This window comes from Phaenicophaeus curvirostris, chromosome 3 (assembly GCF_032191515.1).
Source record: "Phaenicophaeus curvirostris isolate KB17595 chromosome 3, BPBGC_Pcur_1.0, whole genome shotgun sequence".
Taxonomy (NCBI): domain Eukaryota; kingdom Metazoa; phylum Chordata; class Aves; order Cuculiformes; family Cuculidae; genus Phaenicophaeus; species Phaenicophaeus curvirostris.
The window spans coordinates 88453800-88468860 of NC_091394.1; the positions used below are offsets into that span (position 1 = coordinate 88453800).

Sequence of the window (15061 nt, forward strand, 5' to 3'; positions counted from 1 at the left end):
ATCTCTGTCGGCTGTCTGCTCTACTTCCTAGAGGCTGCCACTCTTGCCATGGATGGCAGGAGGGGAACTGTGTCAGCTTCTCAGCTGCTACCTGTTGCTGCTGAGGAGTTAGTTTAAACTGTTGATTTAATTAAGCTAGAGAATGCACCAAGTTGTTTGTGTGCACTGGTGGTAGGTTCTGGCAGGAGTATCCTCTCACACCTGCCAGCTGCATGGGTCTGCTCTGCAAAATTTCTGAGGCTGGAGACTGTGTTGAGCAAGAGCAGTGCTTGGTTTTGATCATGTCTGGTGATTGTTTGTCACTATGTTTAAAAACCATCCTTTTCAATGGAAGGCTCATCACATGGTCTCTGGAGGGTTGATAGTCTTCAGTGTTATTCCTGATCCCTTTAAATAAGCAGAGCTGTGGTCTTTAGGTATTATGGCCTAAGGTGCCTCAGGGCATCCTAATGAATAGGACTTCATTAGTGCAAATGAGCCACTTAAAATAATATACAATAAGCTACTGCTGGGTACCGGGTGTTGCCATCCGTGGGGATGCTTGAGGGCTTGGATTCAGAAGGCCATTTCACAGAGGTCCCTTTCTGGGGGGCAGGGAGAGAAAGAGGATGGCAGGAAGTGGTGATATTAAGGCAGTTGAGGATCACAAGGTCTCTCATTCCTCAGTGTCCCACAAATGGGGCTATTTGTAGTGCTTCATTACGCTGTGTTAAGAGTCAGAAGAGAACAAACTCCCACCATCCCTCCCAGTCTCATGTGTGCTTTTCAGTGGCTTTATGCTGCCAGTGCTCATGAGAAAACTGGAAGGTAGGATGCTCTCGTATCAACTCAGGTGCACTGATGGAGATCTCCGCCAATGGAATTGTTTTGGTTCAAGGAAAATCAGCAGTTTCCCTCTTTTTTGGGTCCTGACTGGTGGTCATGCGGGTACATAAATTACATGGGGAACTAAGTGACAGCTGTGCACATTCCCCAAAATGGCTGAGTGGTCAGGCCTCCTCAAAGAAAGTTAAAATGTGCTCAAAGCTGTTGCAGATACTTCACCTCTTACTTGCAACAAGCTGTTTGCATCCAGCTTGAGTAGCCAGGTGGACCAAGGTTGGCAGCTGGGAGCAAGTATAACCCTGAGAGGGTGAATTCTTACACAAGTTTGGCTTCTACTGGTGAGAACAGTAGTTAGCAGCTAAACTAGGCTTTGTTAACTCAAGGCCAGATCTTCCGTGTAGGTGTGGAAAGAGCAGGCTGGCTTTGGCATGTCTGGATATCGACATGATGCATTTCCTAGTGGTAGGTGGTGGGAAAGCCCACATCTGCTGTGAAATGAACACTGCTTTCCTTGGAAAATTACTTACTGAGATAGCGATGATGGACAGCTCTCTCTTGATAAATGTGACTTCACAGATCATATTTTCAGCGTCATGGAAAAAAATGGAAAAGTTTCGTAAGGTGTCAGACTATTTAAAGAAAAGGTCTGGAGGTTAGAAGTGTTTCCATTCTAAAAATAAACACTGAGAATGATTCTTGAGCTTAGATCAGGTTATTTCAAGATCAAAATCAAGGCCAAAACAGTGCAGTATAAGTTGCCAAGTCATTTTTATCAGCTTTGCTAATACATGCTGCTTTTGAGGTAGGAAAAAATGGTAATATCTACCAGGATCTTTCCACTCTCTTCCCGAAAGGCTATTCCTAAGGAGTCCTGACTCTTCTGTCAGTCTTATATTCAAAACCCTTTTAGTATGTTGTGTGAAGCTTTTTTCTTTTGGTATCAGTTTACCCATCAGGAATAAAACTCTAATTTGTAGTATCTTTTTGGTACGGTGATGTGTATATAGTGGCAGTGTGTGGATGACTTGAAAGTGGTTTAGAAGAACATAAAGACAGATAGCTAAATAAACAAACAAACAAATAAATAAATACATAAATGCCATCAATGTGAATCCAGATAGGCAAATCAGAACAGTAGCAAATAAGTAGATAAATACTTGGGATTTGGGTTTTCTGACGCCTCAAGTAGTTGTAATAGCTTAGAAGTACATCTTGCTGGATGTCTCAGCTGTAGTGAGTACGTGAGCAAGAGCCATTTGGGCACTGGAGAGGATGTGGAGGAGTTATGACCAGGCACTAACAGCCTGGTCCAGGACAAGAGGCAGTGAGAATGTTTTGACTGAACTAACATCACACCAAAACATCCTCTTTGTGGCACTTTCTTCTAGGGTTATGCATTTCTGTAATGTTCTCCCTCTGTGCATCTTTGTTGCTGGCGCTCAGATTGTTGGTCTGTTGTGCTTTGTTGCCGGGCCATAGAGCCAGGGAGTTGCTGCAGGAAAATCCATCAGGGCTGTTTGACATGCTGGTGATGCTCTTGCTGTGCTGTCCCCTGGAAAGGGAGCATCAGTCCTCTGCTGAAGCTGCTGGTGCTTTTGCTTGCATCGTGGTGTGGTACAGACTTCGTGGAGGGGCAGATGGGGACTGAGCCATGGAAGGAGTCACCAGGCATGGGAACAGGCTCCCTTTTCCTGGAGCAGCCTGTTCTGATCCCCCTTGCTATGGGAGTGGCTTTGGGCCTGGGGTCCCACCCTCCTTGCCCTTAGGTCTCTGCATCCTATGAAGACACAACTCTGATCCTGGGACTTGTTGGAACAAGCAGCCGTGACAGAGATTGTTTTTCCAAGATAATCTTTTATTGGGAAAGCGGCTGGGCAGATGTAGGTGAAAGGTGATGCCAGCAGGCTGCTGGCACAGGTTGACCAGTACTTTCCAGGCTGTATCCTTGGCTATTTATAGCCTTGCTGCATCATGCTGCAGCTGCCATCTACCTCTCAGTAGTTTCAGGATCACAGGGCAGTGTTGGGACCGTGTGTGCCGTGTCAGCTGCAGGAACACATGCCAGCAGTTGAATTTGCAGCAGTGTAAGGTTTGCTGGGTTACATCAGCCAATGTGTAATCTGTTTGCCTGACTTCCAAATAAGCAGCATTAGATGGGTCAAAGGAGGGCAGAAGGTGTCATCTTTTTGAGAAAAAAATGATTAGGTTTAATGTCCTGTACTAATTGTAATTTTTTTTTGTTCTTTGCTAGCCCTGAATCATAAAATTCAGTTGTTACTGTGTGACTTACTATGATATTCTTGATGTGTTTAAGCACCCCATACTTCTTTCTTTTGTTTTTCTTTAACCTTGGGAGCTTCCTTCATCAAATATATCCCACAGTCTGATTATGTACCACGTGTTTCATCTTTGCATATACTCTCATAAGTAAATGGGGAAAATAAATGGAGAAAAGTATCTGGAAAGGCCTTTAACTTCTGCTCCAACATCATCCCTAGGAGGAATGAATTCAGTCTAGGAAGGACAAAAAAAGGGTATCTTAATGAACAGTCTTCAGAATGAAGTTATTTCAGTTATTTCAGCCAGATAGCCTCTGAATCCTAGCGGACTGGATGAAGACTTACAGTTTGAGGCTACCATTGCTTCATTTAAGGAAAGATAGTATCTGCCTGCAATAATGAAATAATCTCTCTCCATTCTTGGTGATACAGAAAGGGCATCTAAATGAAAACAATCTTCTGTTCTCTTGCCTTGTCCCTGGGTCAGATCATGACCATGAGGGAGAGGCTGAAATGGGATTCTTAGTGCCTGGGATGAGTTAAGTCAGATGCTGCTTAGAAAGGCTGATCATCTTCTCAAGCAACTCTTGGGAAGGAAAGGAGTGAAGCTCAGAGCACAGGCAGCAGCTTTTCATTGAGCGCAACTTGCCTACTTCGGGCAGGTGGTGACAGATGGATCTGCTTTTGGTGTTAATGTGCACAGTAGGTAAGAGACATCCCTGGCTTTGTGTGTCGGTGTTGGTGGGCCCTTCTACTCCCCAGAAGCCCATATGGATGTTTTAGCTGAGCCTGGGACAGGGGAGCCATGGAAGCAGTGCACGGTCAGTGCTGAAGAAGCAGTTGTACATACTCCATGTTTTTTTCCTCCCCATCCAGTGAGTTCAAATGGAGGTATAAGCTGCTTCATCCAACTGACCCTACCTTTGCTTGCTCACATACTTGCTTTCTTTTTTTTTTTTTCCCCAGAAGCAAATCAAAGAGCAGTCACATGCATCTCTCTCTTGGCACTGAGGCAGTGCTTCCTGTAACATCAGCGGCCAAGAGCAAAGAGGGCAGTAATGCCTAACCATGGGATGTCTTGGCAGAGTTAACCCTGCACCATGCAAAACGTCATCCCTGCAAAAGAGATGGGACCTTATGGAGTGTTGTTTTGCTGAGACTCACTAAGCAGGTCTTGTATATAAACGCAGTATTTAATTGCATTCACATAGAGCAAGTACTAAGTGGCTGGGAATTCCTTTGATGCTTCTAAATGCTGGTGCAGCAACAAAATAATCCTATTTTAGTTATTTTTCTCTTATTTTTCATCATTCTAGTTTGAACACCAAATTGTGGCATTGATTTCAGAAGCAGCACACAAGCTCTTCAGAAGACCTGGGTATTAAACATTTAAGAGCCTGGACATGACTAAAATAAAAATATTAGTAGTAATAAATACGTGAGAAGAGGTGTAATACATTACCAGTCTTGGAATAACATTTAAAAAATCTCCTCTTTGGAAGGAAGGTTGCAGGAAGGTTAGTTGAATTTGCATCTGCATTCAGGCATCAAAATGATGAGGATGCCAACCTGGGGAGGCCATCTATCCACCCAGCTGAACAGGAGCCTGATTGCTGCCCTGTTTGTACATGGTGCAGGGTTGGTGGGATGCAATTTCAGGGGTGAGGAGCAAACAGATGGTTCCCTGCAGTTCGCTGGCACTATTACACTGTGTATTTATTTGGCAAACATAGAGAGGGTTGTACAGGAGCCAGACGTGTTTTCAAAGGTCTTGTTTTTTGTGTTTCTGTTTTTTTCCTCTTGATTTAGGGCCAGTAATCTTGACAAAGGATGGTGGTGACAAAGGATGGAGGTGACGTAGGCAACAGCAGAGTGATGGACATGTAGGGCTGACTGTTGGTTTTGGTGAGGAGGGTTAAAAACATGGTGTATGGTAGGGAGTACTCTGCAGGTACGAAACAGTGAGCATGACATGGGGCAGGTAGAGATGGAGTCCGGCCCGTTATGGGAATCTTTGCATCAGCAGTAAAGGGGCTTGCTCTTGGATATCAGCAGAAGAATTAGTCCTGGGCTGCAACTTCATAATGTAACTGTATGACGCAATAAATAAGACTTTTCCATGCTGGATTTAGTTAAATCCATGCAACATTATGTTTGGATGAAGCCTAATCGTACACCGTTATGAAAACTCCTAATAATAATATTTTCTTTCACCTCAAAAAAGTCTTGAGCTCATGCCCGTTGACTTCACTGAGCTGCCCATTAAAGCTGCCTGTAAAAGTGGGCAGGCATTTATTTGGATTTGCTAGTTGAAATGAGTCAAATTATTCTGTGGGTTTCGATTTAATGGCAAACACTTTCTGTTATTATTTATGGAATATTGAACATGTGTCCTTAATAAATGAGAGCTTTAAAAAAAGTAACAGGAAGACAGAAGCCTAATCTGCCAAAATGTCTCTGTGTTGCTATTCCCAGAGATGTTTTGAGATCTTCACCTCAGTTGCCTTTATGGAGCCGTGTGCCAACCCCAAGCACATGGGGCTTCTCCTGGGCTCTGCGGGGGTGCTCCAACCTCAAGCCAAGTGTGACAGTCTACAGGAAAAGTCATTACTACTGGGCTACTGTTTGGTTCTTGGAGGAGGAGGCAGCCACTGAGAATTCAGCTTTAAAAGGAACCAAATATTAATCTTGAAGCACGTCAACCATGCAAGGGGTGATTTACACTCATTAAGAAATGTCCTTTTCATTCTTAGCCCTTGCCCTCTTGCTGCTTCTCAAATATCTTTGGGGTAGTTTGCTTTACTTGCGAAAAATACTCCCAGCAGAAGCAGTGTATAGTTTCCTGTGGGTTGATAAGTTGAGGTGGTCCAAAGGACCATGGAGAGGAGCAGTGGGCTCAGAAATATCCCTTTTTGGCCCTGTTAGACAAGCAAATCAATTTGATGTTTCTGGGGCTAGAGCTGGATTGGTCCTATGCCATAGTGATCAGACTTCACCAGCACTGGGGTCTTCATCTAAGTCTTTGCGCCACTGGTACCTGCAGACCAGCTCCACTATCCCAACTCTGATGGCTGGCACATCTCTACCTTCTTGGAGCTGAAGCAGTAGCAGTATAGATGTTTTAACAGTGAGAATTGCAAAGCCAGTTAAATAGAGAGATTGCAGGAGGCTGCAGTGGCAGGAATGTGTGTGACGAAAGCAAATGTCGACTGCAAAAGAGATGCCTTGAACTGGTGGACTTTATCTTTGAAAAGTAAGGGGCTTGTGTCTTCTGTTCTGTTGGGTTTTATTTTAATAGCATCTAATTATTGTCTCTGTTAGCCACTTCATAATTTTAGCACAACTCCTTTGCTCTCGGAGTGGTGTAGTCTTGTGACAATTTCAGCATTTGTTTAACTGTAAAGCATGTTTTTAGACTTCATGGTGACAGCCTAGATCCTGAAGTCTTAAAGAATAGGCTTAAGATAAAGAACTGAAATTGTAATGAGCAGGAGGATTATTTTTGTAGGTGGCTCAGTGATCCCCCCGCTCCTTTAGTGTAGGCCTGTAACTAATGCTGTAGACTAAACGTCTTAAATAAAAGGTAGTGAAAAGTGACTGCAAGCTTGAGACTGAGCCACTATCTGGGAAGCCAGGATAGTTCACAATGAGCAAGCCAGACTTGGACGGTTGTGGGTTGTTTTAGCCAAGGCAAGAAGCGAGTTTGCAGCATTTCCCAGTTTCCCAGGAATCCTGCAGTGATGCCCATCAAGGGAGCCAAGCACGAGCTGCACATCAAGATGCAGCTGAGAAGCACTGAAGATGGAGCAGCAACTTGGTCTTATACCTGTGAGAGCTCTTGCAGATCTCTGGGTCTTGACGTGGGCTGGTGGCAGAGTTAATTGTTTAATTGCTGCCATGTGCCTGCATGTGGGACTCAAGGAAAGAAAGAAGCTCTTGTTTGAACCTGCCGGTGGCACGGGAGGTGAAATAGTGCCCAGTTGGGTGTGAACAGTGAGATGGAAACCTGAGTGAGCACCAGTTTGCAGTGGATGGGCAAATACCAAATGTTTGTTTTGTAAGGAATTAAAAGAATTAAATAATTTTATTATGCTGTATGCTGTAGCAACTTGTGGAGTCACCAAGTGGAGAACTCCGGTTGGTTGACTGAAGTGCTTCCCTTACTGTCAGGACCACCCCTTTCTCCACCCAGATGAGGGAACCTGCCTTTCATTTTGATGCACAGATCTTCACTTTTCTTTTAGTAGTTAAAGTTGATGGGTAGAGACTATTGATTTAAATAAGACTCTTGTAAAAAAGAAAGCAAACAAGTAAAACAAAACCCCATTTCCTCCTTCACTTGAAGGGGCACAGCTTATCTCTGCAAGCTTAGCCTGCATTTTGTAAAACAGCTTTGAAGCCAGAATACACAATCCTGGGAGAGCAGGAGGCATGAAATGCTGTCCTTTGCTTTACTTCCCTCTGCACCAGATATGCAAATCTGATTTCACTGTCATGTGCATCCCATGCCAGCAACTGTAGGGAGAGTGAGGGGGTTGCAGCTCGTTTGGTCTCACCCCTGCTCAGCTAAAGTTGTAATTGCAAGAGAAGGGCAATTTGTACTGGGATCTTGCACAGATGTTCTGAAATGAAGTAGGAGAAAAAAAATTGGATTAGGTTATTTCTAATGAGCCAGCTCATTACTGAGTGACCCATACTCATGAAGTATCACTCAATGGTCTGGTGCGTGTTCCTCCTACCCAGGAAGCCTGCTTGCCTCTCAGAGGGAGCACAGACGTTGTCTGAGCTGCAGCTGGTTCAGGGCAGAAATGGTCATTCTTGACAGACTTGGATTTTTTATGATCTTTCAGTTTTTCCGTGTGAGATGACTATCTCTTTAGAATGACGCTTTGATTGTAAGGCATCTTTTACAAAGAGGGGAGTGTGTGGAATTCTCTGTTCCATACTAGAGTTGATTTTGATAGCATGAAATAAAATGATTTTTCTTAGTACTGTCTCCTACTAAGTTTGCAAACATCCTTGTCTTTAATACTATAAAAAATTGTTCCTTTGATGTTTTCTGTGCAACAGGCTTCCATTTATTAGGAGAGTGTCTCCCTTCACTACTCATTAAGGAATATATTGAAGATTTTTTCTTAGTAAAACTATGTCACCTGGAACAGATGGAGCTTAAGGTTATTAAATCTTACTTTGAAAGTGGTCCAAGGTGATATTAGGTGCTTAAAATGTTAAATTGTGGGTCATTTGCTTAAAATACTGCTTATTGTCTTCAAAACCCTTCTAGGTTAGAGGAATAGGATTCGTAGTAAGCCATCCCAGCAGTATTTTAAATAATAGCATCTCTGCTTGTAATCCTCATTTGGTATAACTTTGTGAAGGCAAAATAGGGTAGTCATGACCAGTATTTTGTGTGAGAACTTGGACTGTAAAAGTACAGCTCCTCAGTCTCTTGGGTGTTGGTTCAGGTTGGTTGGCAGATCTATACTGAGTGTGGATGAAGAGTCCTGGTGATGTGAAGGAGGTGAATTTGTGTGGTAATACCTTAAATGGAATTTCCAGGCTTACATTTTAGATCAAAAGTGCACTTTCTTGTGGAACTATTATGAGAATCAGTAGTTCTTGGAACCTATTTTCTGTTGCGCGTACTTTTATCAAACAGTGTGTCTTTGGGATGAGGCTACGTTGAAGTTCCAACCTACAAGGCAATCTATCTGTGCTTGTCTTTCTCCTTCAAACATCTTTTACTTGGAGTTTACAGGAAGGGATTGACTTTTGGAATGAAAAATGATAGAGTGGCACATGACAAATGGTTCTTGCCTCCATCTTGTTTTCCTAAAATACTCTGAAATACAAGCAGTGGGTTGTATTACAGAGGGCATCTAAGATTGATAAGCAGAAGCAAGTTTACCGACTCTTGGGTGTTAATGAGCAGACTGTAATGGTCTCCTCCTGATTTGCACTGATAATTGTGTGTCTTCACCTGGTCCAAGGCTGGTGGAACACCTGTGAAGTGCCCTCCTCATTAACCTCCTTCCAGCCATAGCTACTTTATCTGATCTAAAGTCCTGGGATGTGACTGTTGGCCAGACTTCACAGAATCACAGAGTCAGAGAATAACCAGGTTGGAAGAGACCCACCGGATCATCGAGTCCAACCATTCCCATCAAACACTAAACCATATCCCTCAGCACCTCATCCACCCGTGCCTTAAACACCTCCAGGGAAGGTGACTCAACCACCTCCCTGGGCAGCCTGTTCCAGTGCCCAAGGACCCTTTCTGTAAAGAATTTTTTCCTAACGTCTAGCCTAAACCTCCCCTGGTGGAGCTTGAGGCCATTCCCTCTTGTCCTGTCCCCTGTCACTTGGGAGAAGAGGCCAGCACCCTCCTCTCTACAACCTCCTTTCAGGTAGTTGTAGAGAGCAATGAGGTCTCTCCTCAGCCTCCTCTTCTCCAGGCTAAACAACCCCAGCTCTCTCAGCCGCTCCTCATAAGGCCTGTTCTCCAGCCCCTTCACCAGCTTTGTTGCTCTTCTCTGGACTCGCTCCAGAGCCTCAAGATCCTTCTTGTGGTGAGGGGCCCAGAACTGAACACAGGATTCGAGGAGCGGTCTCACCAGTGCCGAGTACAGAGGGAGAATAACCTCCCTGGACCTGCTGGTCACGCCATCTCTGAAACAAGCCAAGATGCCATTGGCCTTCTTGGCCACCTGGGCACACTGCTGGCTCATGTTCAGTCGGTTGTCAACCAACACCCCCAGGTCCCTCTCCTCCAGGCAGCTTTCTAGACAGACTTCTCCTAGTCTGTAGCACTGCACAGGGTTGTTGTGCCCCAAGTGCACGACCCGGCATTTGGCCTTGTTAAACCTCATGCCATTGGACTCAGCCCAGCGATCCAGCCTGTTCAGATCCCTTTGCAGAGCCTCCCTACCCTCCAGCAGATCGACACTTCCACTCAGCTTAGTGTCGTCCGCAAACTTGCTAAGGGTGCACTCGATGCCTTCATCCAGGTCATTGATGAAGACATTGACCAGGGCTGGACCCAGCACTGAGCCCTGGGGAACCCCACTTGTCACTGGCCTCCAGCTGGATTTCACACCATTTCCCACCACTCTCTGGGCCCGGCCATCCAACCAGTTTTCCACCCAGGAGAGTGTGCGCCTGTCCAGGCCAGAGGCTGACAGTTTCTCAAGCAGAATGCTGTGAGAAACTGTGTCAAAGGCTTTACTGAAGTCCAGGAAGATACATCCACAGCCTTTCCCTCATCCAGCAGCCGAGTCACTTTGTCATAGAAGGCGATCAGGTTAGTCTGGCAAGACCTGCCTTTTGTGAACCCAAAAGGCACTCGTGAAGCCCTTGGAAACATTCAGGTTACTCCCAAGAATTTAGTGTCACTGAGGGAAAGGAAAAAGGAGCAGCAGCCTTTACTTTTTTTTTTCTTCCCCCCCAGGGGAAAGGATATAGGAAATATTTTGTTTTTAGCATTTTATTGATTTCTGTGTTACAAGGACGTAAATATGATGGGCACATGGTAGAAGAGACTGTTACTGGTGTCCTTCAGTGACTCAAAAAAATAAACAAGTTCATGCTTCCTTTCTGATACAATATTGAAGTCCTGTTGGCCTTAAAGCCTCTAATTTTACCACTCTTACAGCTATGCCAGGTTCAGTCTGTAGCTTGTTTAAAATTACATGCCTAAGAACAAGGAGGTGTCTGGGTTACCTACCCACTCCTGGATTGCTGCCTTTCAGCAAATACACCTGCAGCCATTCACTTAAAGCGAACTGGAGGATTTGTAGAAAAATAGAAAAGTTTTTTTTTTTCTTATTTTTTATCTTCATTTTGAGATGTTCACTCTGTGATTAGGAGGGGAGTTTGATGTTGAACTGACTACATGCTATACACAATGCTTGGTGGATGGAGCAGCAGAGGCAAATGCCTCTAGTTGCATTCTTGTCCATAATAAAGTAACAGCTGGAGTTTACTGCAGCAGATTGTGAGGTTTAACAGGTCTCTTACTGCACTTAGTTCACATGGCTGGGTTGTAGTGAACATGTTGAAGTGGACAAAAAAGCCCTTTCCTTAAAACAAAACCACAGACATAGAAAACACCCTTTGTTTATTTTAAAACCAGTGCACTTGGGACTTAGTAATGGTCAAAATTTAGCAAGTGGAAGCTCCTTATTTTCTCTTCCCCCCTATATTTCTTATTAGCAACAAGTCTCGTAACTTTTTTCACATGGCCATTAATCATCCTGGAGCTCTCCATAGCAAGGCACATTTTGCTTGCTGCTGGTTTCCTTCAGCTCATGTTGACTTGTTCTTGCTCCCCTTAGAGACAAATCATGGGCTCAGAGTGCTGCTCTCTGTATTGAAGCTGATGTCTTGTTTACTTAGAGCTGGACGTGTGCTCAGTGCATTGTGTTTCCTCGTGAATGATTGGACTCCTGTTGTGTACTAGTAACAGAGGTATTCTTGGTCAAGGGATGAGGAAGATTAATGTGTTTTTCAAGGGATGGCCCATGACTTGCAAAATCTGGATGTTCTTTGAGGCTTTGCTGCCAACCTGCCACATGACCTTCAGTAAGTTATTTAGGGCGAGACCTAACTGTTGGTGTTAGGCGATACCCATAGGCAGGCTGCAGGGAAGACCCTCCAATTTGAGGGAGAGCAGAAGGCTGCTGAGAGCCTCGAGTAGAGTGAGCTGGAGGTGGAGGTAGGATCTTCATCACTGGCAGAGTGCCTAACCTTCATGACCTGGTGCATTTTAAGGGAAGAGTCCAAGGAACTGGAAAGTTGACTTTTCAAGGCATCTCTCCTAGGCACAAGTTTGAACTTCATGTGCATCCCACACTGGGAAGCACTAAGACAGTATCTTCTGCTTACATTCAGGCATGGGAAGTGCTGAGGATCCCCCATACTAGGAAGGCAGATACTTAAAATGAACATTATTCACCTGTCATTGGTTTATCAGTTGCCCTAACCCTTATATCTGACTAGAGGAGCCCATATGCTAACGTAAAAACATGACACGTGCAAGATGCTGGTCCCTGAGCTTTTCCATAGCCCTTAGGTCCTGCTGCCATCCAGCTGGGCTTGAAGGCAGAAGATGGGAATGATATGAGTGGAATAGTGTATGCAAAGTCGGGGGAGAAATAAAGGAAGAAAACAAGAAAATTATGGTTTTGCTCACTGGACAGTGAGGACTGTCGCTCTCATCTCCCTGGAGAAATGAGCAAAGTACATATTGACACATCCATGGTGGAGCCAAGACTAAAAGCCCTGCTGCTGCTCTGGGCACAGCATGACAAGGGGCTGGGTCTACGGGGCAAGTCTCATTTCTCTGGTGAAGAGATTTATCTCTGTTTACATACTCTTATTTTACAGGTAGTTGGTTTGTAGAGAAAATTATTAGCTCAAGGATTTTAGGTAGGTGTTCTTGCAGTAGGGAAATAAGTTTTACAGGCATTTTGAGTGTCATACAGTATTCAAAGTGGCTGAGGTTCATTGTGTAATTGGTGGGATGGGAGTTATTTTGGGGAATTCAAGTCCTTTTTCAGAATATTCTCATCAGCTCAGGGGACTGGGTCAGACCTTCTCCAGCTTTGGTTCATTTAATGGCAGGGAAGTTAGGGAATATTTAATTTACTAACTCTCCCCATCACCAGAAAAAACTAGAAGCAAGGGTAAGGCAATTTAAATTTCTTTTTCCATGAGTGAGCAGACTTCAACTGCAACTCCATCTGCGAGCCTGTCTACAGATGACCGGTTGCCTTGTACTGATTCACATGCTGGGTTCTGTAGTTGACAACCTAAGCACATTGCAAATACACCAGATTTTCACGGATTATGGTGTCATCCAGTCCCATTGATAGCATTACAACCCAGGTTAGCTTGGGTTGTGGTAAAGCTGTGTCTTTACTGCAGAGAAGACAATTCTTGTTGTTTTCTCTAGGTACTGCGGAGAAGACAATTCTTGTTGTTTTTTCTAGGGAGGAAGAAGTTTTGATTCAAAGCAGGTTTTTGTACTTGAGGTGATTTAAACATGATCAAAGTCAGTGGAATTTTATTTAAAATATCACATGATTCTCCTAATCAGCCTTATAAAGAGTGTATCTGGGGGGAAAATGTTAGGGGTTTGTACATTTAATTATTCACTTGATTTTTTATTTTTATATCTGATGACGTTTCTGGTGTTTGAGGATAGCTAGGACTTTATTGACACAATTAGCAAAACAAATTATTATCACATCTTTTATTTAACCCTGTGCTATTTGCTATTTGCTTGCACTTTCATTACTCCTTTGCTCAGTTACATTACACAATGATATCACCTTCCTGTGCTGCTGCAGCTAAAAAAAAGCAAAAAAAGCCCCTCCGTTTGGCTCGCAGCTGCTCTCTGCTGTTTTTATTACAGATGAACCAGAAAGCAGTGTTGGGCAAAGAGTTATTTGAGTTCCCTTTTGGTGCTTGCTGGGCATTATTTCCTGGCCTGGCAGTTGCCTGTGTTTGTACGACAGTTTTCATGTCTTAAAATAACAAACAAAAATTCCAGAAACTCTATTCTCAGCACAATTAGTATGATCAGATTAAAAAAAACCCACAAAAACAACACTTCCCCCTCCACCTCTCTGATTATGATGGCATTGTATGTATCAAATACTAGAATCTTTATGACTAATTCCCTGGGTATTTTCAGCCGCATTGCTGGGACGTGTTTATTTTCTTTGAATATGGAGGTGGGAAGCATGGCTCTGCCTGGTAGGAGGTCAAAGAGGGTTGTTGTGCTCAAGAGATGCATGTTTCTAAGATGTCAGGGGTAGGGTCCTGCTCTTGGCCAGATCTTGATGCAGACTCCTAATGCTGCAAACCATCAATGGGTATGTACCTCTGAAATCCAAAGTCAGGTGGTCCTGCTGACCTGCTGCCTTAAAACCCTTTTTGTCCTCGTCTTCCCTGGTAGAGAAAAAACCTTATTAGGTTTAGAAAGGGTGGGAAAAAAAGAGAGGGGAGGAAAACAAAAGAGGGTTTTGTAAGGACCCATTAGTTATGTGAGAACTCTTTCAATTGCTGTCTTGTTGTCCTCCTCTCACATAATCCGGCACCTGTGAGGCATCTGGAAGGTGTGGCCCATGGTGTGTCAATACTCAGTATGACACTCATTTAAATAAACCACACAAATGGAAAGAAAAAAGGAAAAAACTTCCTATTGTGCAAAAATAAGTCAAAATATATGAGTTTGCATGAGAATAAGCCTTGTCAAATGTGGTAAGAACTGTTGTGTAATGGCCTGTCCCTTTTCTCTCTCTGAAGGTCCCTGTCGTATGTGTCCCACTGATCTGGAGTAATGTTTGGAGGAGCCTGGCAGCGTGGTTCTTTTGGGAGCTCCAAGGATTTATCGTATCATGGAATGCCCCCATCAGTATCATGCCCTGCATCAGCATGGCCCCCCAAACCCTCTGAAGAATGCTGACTGGAACATTGGCACCTGGAAATTCCTGCCATCTTTTTACACTGTTTTTTCCTGGGTAGCCCCCTATCATTTGGGAAGGAAGCCTCTCTGGCCTAAGGATTATAGCAAACTGGTCAGTGTCTGGAATACCTCCTCTTGTGTTTTCTCAAGATGCAGCCGTTGCTTTACCCAGCAGAAGGATATTTTTTTCTACCCCTAGAACTTTTCTAGTCCAACAGCACTCATGTCCATCAGGTATGTACATGTTTTTTTCACTCACTATCCAGTTTGATTCCCTGATGTTTAGGAGTTAAATAGTTTTGTTTCATTGCTAGCCTCTGCTAAAGGTAAGACCTTCCAAAGTCCTTGATGCCGTGCTCTGAAGGTGGATTTTCCTTGTTAGGACACAGATCCTATTTGAGTTGTTTGTGTGGAGGATTGGGTCTAGCTTCTCCTGAAGGTTTTGTGCCTAACCTGAACTTCACATGTAAGGAAGGGGATGGAGTTG

The 15061-nt window shown here is 44.0% G+C and overlaps 1 long non-coding RNA gene across 1 annotated transcript in view; it reads left to right on the forward strand.

Moving 5' to 3' along the window:
* LOC138719399 (uncharacterized) overlaps positions 1-15061 on the forward strand; it is an 80702-nt gene that overhangs the window by 26464 nt on the left and 39177 nt on the right. Inside the window, exon 2 of the long non-coding RNA XR_011337211.1 lies at positions 14415-14808. This is a non-coding gene — a long non-coding RNA (uncharacterized lncRNA). The remainder of the gene's footprint in view (positions 1-14414; positions 14809-15061) is intronic.